This window comes from Macaca mulatta, chromosome 6 (genome assembly GCF_049350105.2).
Source record: "Macaca mulatta isolate MMU2019108-1 chromosome 6, T2T-MMU8v2.0, whole genome shotgun sequence".
NCBI classification, from domain to species: domain Eukaryota; kingdom Metazoa; phylum Chordata; class Mammalia; order Primates; family Cercopithecidae; genus Macaca; species Macaca mulatta.
In genome coordinates, this window is record NC_133411.1 from 85,034,964 (window position 1) to 85,041,943 (window position 6,980).

A 6,980-nucleotide genomic window follows, 5' to 3' on the forward strand; every position below is an offset into this window, starting at 1 on the left:
CTCGCTTTTTTCAGCCTTGACAACTCCCTTTTAGTCCCAGCTACTTGGGAGGCTGAGGCAGGAGAATGGCGTGAACCCCGGAGGCGGAGCTTGCAGCGAGCCGAGATCGCGCCACTGCACTCCAGCCTGGGCGACAGAGCGAGACTCCATCTCAAAAAAAAAAAAAACTCTGAGGAGTTGACTGAGAATCTGGGTGCTGCTTCTTGTGCTCCTCCCAACAACCGTGCACAAAGAATGCATATCACATTTTACCTCTCAGCTTCCTTGGATCTCCTTTGCCCATGTTTAGTCTTTTTTTGTTTTCCTCAGTGAGCCAGAGTCGCCCAGTGCCTGTCTGGCTCTCACTTGCCCCAGCGCTGTCTTTATGGTGCTCAGTACACTGCGAACTGTTTGTTTTCATTGCTGCGAAACAATTTGTTTCACTGGCCAGTAGTTGTGCTCAGCCACTAAAACTGAATACTTTATCATAAAGAACAGAAAGAGGCCACCCCTTCTCCCTTTGGAAGACCCACAGGACTAGCTGTACCCTGCCACCATCCCCAGCCCCAGCCAGATCACTTCCCTCTGACCAGGCTGGAGAGTGGAAGGCAAGGACACCCAACACGCCACGTTCTAGTATAGCTCTTCTGAGTCAAAAAGGGAGCTTCCAGGGTCTATGGAAGTCCTTTGAAAACAGAGGTGTATGGTTGTTGTTGTTTTTTTTTTCTTCTTCTTCTTCTAATGTGTACTATGTAAGAGGAGAGGCCTGCTCTTGGTTCTTGCTGTGTTACCAGAGTCCAGAACAGAGCCTGGCCCAAGGGAGCGGCTCCCTAGGTATTTGCTGAATGACAGGATGAATGACTGCATGAATGAAGGAACAAACAGGCTTTCTCCCTAAATTAGAAGGAGTAATGCATAGCAGAGTTCCTCTTCTCAGTAAGCACTATTGTGCTAACAATGCCTTTGGTTCACTTTGGGGCACAATCTTAGCAAAAACTGGGAAGTGCATCATTAACCCCAAGACAGACAGACAGACAGACAGACACACACACACACACACACACACACACATATATATATATATATATATATTTTTTTTTTTTTTTTTTTGAGTCTTGCTCTGTCACCCGGGCTGGAGTGCAATGGTGCCGTCTCAGCTCACTGCAACCTCCACCTCCCGGGTTCAAGTGATTCTCCTGCCTCAGCCTCCTGAGTAGCTGGGACTACAGATGCATGCCACCACGCCCGGCTAATTTTTGTATTTTTAGTAGAGACAGGATTTCACTATGTTGGCCAGGCTGGTCTCGAACTCCTGACCTTGTGATCTACCCACCTCAGCCTCCCAAAGTGCTGGGATTACAGGTGTGAGCTACTGCGGGCCCAGCACCCAAGACATATATTAAAGCTTTTTGGAGTAAATTCTAGAGATTAGCTATTTGCTTCTTGTTTGTATCTAAGAACAGTAAGCATTGGGTAAAATGTTGCTTTTGAGAGTTCCAAAAGAGGCACTTATCATGTTCATTACTACAGTTTTCTTTCTACCTCAAATAAAATTTGGATATTCACTTTGGTGGGACCTAATAGTTAAAGCTGCCATTGCAATGGGACATGTAGCCTGGAACTGCAAGCCACATTTGGGTTCCACCTCTAGACTCAAATAGTGCCTGCATTACAAACTCCCTGGAAATGGAAGCCCAGAAAAGGGTAACCAGAATGAGCCAAAGGATGCAGCTTGCAAGTTCCAGAAAGATCAGTGTTTTTGAGTGTAGGCTGGCAGGGCACAGGTCCAGCCTCAACTCAGAGCTACTCACTCTAAAATCAGGTATCTCTGCGTTAGCTGTTTAACAGGCACCACGTTTTCCTAGGGATTTGGAAAACCTGATCATCATCAGTAACATTTTCTGAGCACTTAGTGTGAGGAACCATCCTAAGTCCTATAAATCAGTTCATCTTCAAGGTGATTATCTGAGTTGAATTCTTATCTTCACCATTTTATAGACACAAAAACAGAGAAATTAAATAACATGCCCAAGGTTTAGGTACATCTGGAGCCCAACAGCCCAAGTTTGGGTCTCCTATATTTGGGTTTACCATTTCATCAATTCTTTGCAGTAAAGAAGTTGAGAAGGTGTATACAGTGTTCATTAAAAAGAAATATGTAGTTTTTTATATATTGTTTTTCTATCACCTCCTACTATGGACTTTTCCTCCCTGCCCAAACACTGGGTGGTGCCATCAACACCGAGCCCATGCATATGGTGAACAGCATACATTACTTCTTCCAGAAGGCACTGCTTTGTTCTCATCTACAAAGATCCTTCTTCCTTCCTATAGACAAATGACTGGTTCACATATCATGACTCAATTTATATTCAACAATGTTCATTTGCAGTGTAATTATTCTTCCTAATTAGGCTGCTCTGAAGACAAATGACTGCCCCACCCCATCCTCCTCTCCTACAACACACAATGTCTTTTTCCTGATATAAAATGTTTGCTGCACCCTAGAAAAAAACACAAGAAGCCACACAGTCTGCTCTCCATGTGACCACTTAGAGAAAAATACTACTAAGAAGATAGTGTTTCATCTGATATTACTTCAAAATCAGAATCAGATTTCTAATGGATCAATAAGCTTATCATAGCATGACAGCAAAAAGAAATGAGAATCTGATTTTCTCTTTCCTATTTTAAAAACATTGCCTCTTCCCGCGAACATGTGTTCTCTATCTCTTAAATTTAAAAAGGAGTAGTTTCTAAAAGAGAACCAGTACGAAAGAATCAGGAATACCAGCAAAAGTCAACACCAAAGAAGTCAGTATCTGATCCTCTCTTAAACCTGGCAGGAGTGGAGCTCTCTGGCCAGTGGCAAAAGCAATATGCAGGTTATAAATGTTCCTTCAAGCTCAGTTACTCAGGTTTACCTCTCTGGGGTGAGCCTCTAACAGCTCTGGCTCGCCCGAATCTTTACTCCCTCGGCTCCACCACACACTTTCCATAGCGGCCGCGTTGCGATTTCAAAAAGTTGTCTTTTCCCCGTAGGTCACCCACCGATGATAACCTACATGCACAAACACACTCACACAATTACAGCAGAGCAAATGGGACATACAGGAAATGGCCCGGGTGGAGGCGAGGACAGGGGGTGGAGATAGGACTTTGTCTGTACTCTGGTCTCACTCCCATTGAAACAGCACATGGACTTTCATGGAACTCATGACCATCCTGAAATAACAGAAAAGTTGAACGGGATTGAAAAAAACCCTTTGCTTTTCTACGTTCGAAGAACACTGGGCCGCTGAATGGAAGGGGGGAAAAAAACTGTGTGCCTAAAAACATCCAGAAACACATGCAGAGTCTCCCCAGTTCTTCGCCCATCCCAGATGCGGTCTTCCCTACTCCACGCCCACCTCCTCCAGCCCGCACCCCAAATCACTGAGCTGCCCACAAAAATGCAGTCCAGATTTGAGAAGCAGCTGACGTCTGTGGCCAGAGCGACCCACACGCCACGGACCAGGGACAGCAGGGGCGACCACTGGGCGGCCCCCAGGGCGCGGTGCCAGGCGCGCTGGAGCCCGGCGCCGAGCTGCGCCCGGGACCCACGCGCCGCCGTCCGAAGCCCGCCAGCGACGGCCGGAGAGCAGGGCTCGCGCCGGCTTCCAGAGGAGACGTTGTTCCCGGCACAACTTTTTCCACTTCTGCGGCCGCCGGCGGCGCTGGGAAGCAGCTGTTCCCTTCCCATTCCCAGCACCCAACGCCCATCCCGCAGCACCTCCGACCGCTCCGCGGGGTCTCCCAGGGCGCCGAAGCGAAGTTCCCGCGCCAGCCGCGGCGCAAGCAACCTGGGCTCGGCCAGCCGCAACGGCTCTCCATGCACCCGCGCTGGGCGCCCACCTGGCCGGGCCCACCGGCTGTCCCCTCCCGCAGCGCGCGCGGGCCCGACGCCTGCCACTCACCCTGCCCCAGCTCGGCGTCTCCGGCTCTGAGCCCGCAGCCTTCCCCAAGCCAGGGCTTTCAGTGACGCCTCCTCACAGCCACCTCGCTCTTGCCCCCGCTGGCCGTGCCTAGAAGGAGGAGGCGGGAGGAGAGCGGGAGGGGGCGGCAGGAGGGGGAGCCGACGCAGGGGAGGGGAGAGGGTCCGCGGCGCGGGGGAGGAGGCGGCAAGGCGAGAGAGCGCCAAGCTCGGCGGCCGCCCGGACTAGTACTCGCGGAGACAGAGGAGGAGGAGGAGGGGCGGGGGCAGCGAGAGAAAGAGGCAGCAGAGCCGCCCTGCCCAGGCCCCGGCCCCGCGCCGCTGCCCAGTCACCATCGCCGCCTCCGTCCCGCGAGCGGGCCGGGCGTCCGGGGGGAGGGGTCGGGCTCGGGGCTCCCGGCGCTGCGCGCGGGGCGGGACGGGGGCGGCGGGCGGGCGGACCAGGCCCGGCCTCCGGAGGGGAGTGTCCTGCGGGTCCGGGAGGGAGTCGGCGACAGGGGATCCCCGAGAGGGGGCGCGGGGACCTGGGAGCCTGTCCCTGCTCCAGCCGGGCGGCGGCGGCGGCGGCGTCTTCCGGGGTCCTGAGAGGTTACTGCGGGCAGCACCGGGGAAGCTCCCGGAGCAGCTTCGAGTAGCCCTGCCGGGGGCGCCAGCGCCGGAGGCGGGGAGCGGCGCTGACGGGAGCCGGGGCAGAGAGGCCGGGCTGCTCCGGCGGAGAGCCGGCCCCGGGGCGCTCGGAGCAGTTCCCCAGACACGGGCCCGAGCGGAAAGAACGGCCGTCTGGTGGCCCCGGAGAGTCCGAAACGGGAAAGGGGTCAAGGGGCGCCTGGACCCCCATCCTCGCCGCCCTTTCCCGCAGAGGCGGCTCCGGACATAAGTTTCCGTGCCCTCTGAATATGTAGGTGTGGAAACTCAATTTCAACAGTCACAAAGATTATTCCTAATAGAATGCTTGGTGTTCTCAGCTTCCCTGCCCTCAAAATTATGGTTTCCGGATCAGTTTCGGAGGCGCTTTAGGAGCAGTCTGAAAAGGCATTCTTGTCCAGAGAGGGGATGCTGTAACTCCCCATGTCCACCCCCAGGGCTGGGAGCAAAGAACAGAGTTAAATGATCATGAATGCAGGTGCCAGTATGGTTTGTGATCGAAGCGTTAGGACGTGGCACCGCGCTAGGCAAACCCATCTTGTATTCCACCCCCGCACCACCCCCCCCCCCCCTGCAACCCCAGCCCAGTCAAATGCTCCCGTTCCCAGTTTCTCAGCCCCTTGTCTGGTTCATCTCTGTCCACCAGTCGCCCAGATACAGATTAGCAATTTTGGGCCTCGCTTCTCCACTCCCGGTAGCCACTCCCATTAGTTCATTTTTACTGTCTTTGCAGTTGCCATTGCCTTTCAAGCCCACTGCCACCTTTCTGGTTCTCGCTATCTGGGACTGGATGGCGTCAGCGGCCTCCTACCGGTTCTCTGCTGGGGTCTTCTCTACATTTGCATCCACATGTGCAGGCCTACAGGTGAATGGCTCTAGAACACCCCTCAGGCATGCCACTTCCGGTTCTAGAAGCTTTCTGAGACACTTTGCCAGAGAACATTCTGAATTCCTTAAAAACTCATCAGTTCAAAACCATGCAACAACTGCACCTCCATACGCACTCCTCAGAGCCTGGCACTCTTCTTCAGATGGGGATCCTCCCCTCCCCCTGAGAAAGATCCATGCCTGTATCCACACGGGAGTTGCTGATGCTCTTCCCAGAGCTGGAATGCTCTCTTTCATCTTCTGCTGCAGCCAAATTCCACTTATCTTCATTTAAAATGAAGTTTGCAGTACCACATTTTTGCTCTAAAAGGATATATGTGCTCTTTCCATTTTGGAAATCACACACTAGAAATAACAGGGCTTGTGGGGAAAGTAGGGTTAGAAAATGACTCCGAATCTATGTAACATTGTAACCAGAGCACTAACAAAAACTAACCATTCCAAAAAACATACCAGCAGAGCCAATGAACTGTGCTAAATTCCTAATAAATACTACAGTACATATAAATGTAGGACTTTACTTTTATAAAAAGATGAAGATAACTGTTGAAGGGGAGTTGTTTGAGGCTGCTGACTTGAGATAAACACAAAATGTACAAATAAAAGAAGAACTCTCTGTCCTGTCCCCCAACCCACATCCCACAAACCCTTCCAAGGTAGAGAGGTCAAGGCCAAATGAATCCAAGAGAAAGAATGTAGGGTGGATGGGCCTATAGCACCCTGTGTTCTCTGTAACTAGATGCACCCTGCTGTGTTTTGCAGCTGCAGTTACTTGGTGGTGCAGAAATATTAAAGTGCTGGGAACCCTTGAATATGAACCAACACAACTCTACCCATTTTATTAATATCTAATAACTGAGTTAGTTTGTGTTATCCATGATCTCATTACAGAAACACCCTTGGTAACAGAGTACACTGTACTTAATTCTGTGTTTAAAAAGTAGACTATAGGCCAGACGTGGTGGCTCACGCCTGTAATCCCAGCACTTTGGGAGGCCGAGGCAGGCAGATCACCTGAGGTCAGGAGTTCGAGACCAACCTGGCCAACATGGTAAAACCGTGTCTCTAATAAAAATACAAAAACTAGGCCAGGCGCGGTGGCTCACACCTGTAATCCCAGCACTTCGGGTGGCTGAGACAGGTGGGTCATGAGGTTAAGAGATCAAGACCATCCTGGCTAAGATGGTGAAATCCCATCTCTACCAAAAATAGAAAAATTAGCTGGGTGTAGTGGCACATGCCTGTAGTTCCAGCTATTCGGGAGGCTGAGGCAGGAGAATCGCTTGAACTCAGGAGGCAAAGGTTGCAGTGAACTGAGATCGTGCCACTGTACTCCAGCCTGGTGACAGAGCAAGACACCATCCAAAAAAATATATAATAATACAAAAATTAGCTGGGCATGGTGGTGGGCACCTGTAATCCCAGCTACTAGAGAGACTAAGGCAGGAGAATTGCTTGAACCCGGGAGGTGGAGGGTACAGTGAGCTGAGATCAT

The 6,980-nt window shown here is 51.5% G+C and overlaps 1 protein-coding gene across 5 annotated transcripts in view; it reads right to left on the bottom strand.

Moving 5' to 3' along the window:
- Positions 1 to 4,367, bottom strand: part of LHFPL2 (LHFPL tetraspan subfamily member 2) — a 167,709-nt gene extending 163,342 nt beyond the window's left edge. Inside the window, exon 1 of one of the 5 annotated variants that reach the window (XM_015140202.3) lies at positions 3,936 to 4,367. The gene's annotated coding sequence lies outside the window, so the exon portion shown is untranslated. Of the gene's footprint in view, positions 1 to 2,903; positions 3,079 to 3,935 lie in introns of those variants that run through there. The other 4 variants (XM_015140201.3, XM_078004166.1, XM_078004165.1 and 1 more) reach the window with 4 other exon arrangements.
- Between the last annotated feature and the right edge of the window lie 2,613 nt (positions 4,368 to 6,980).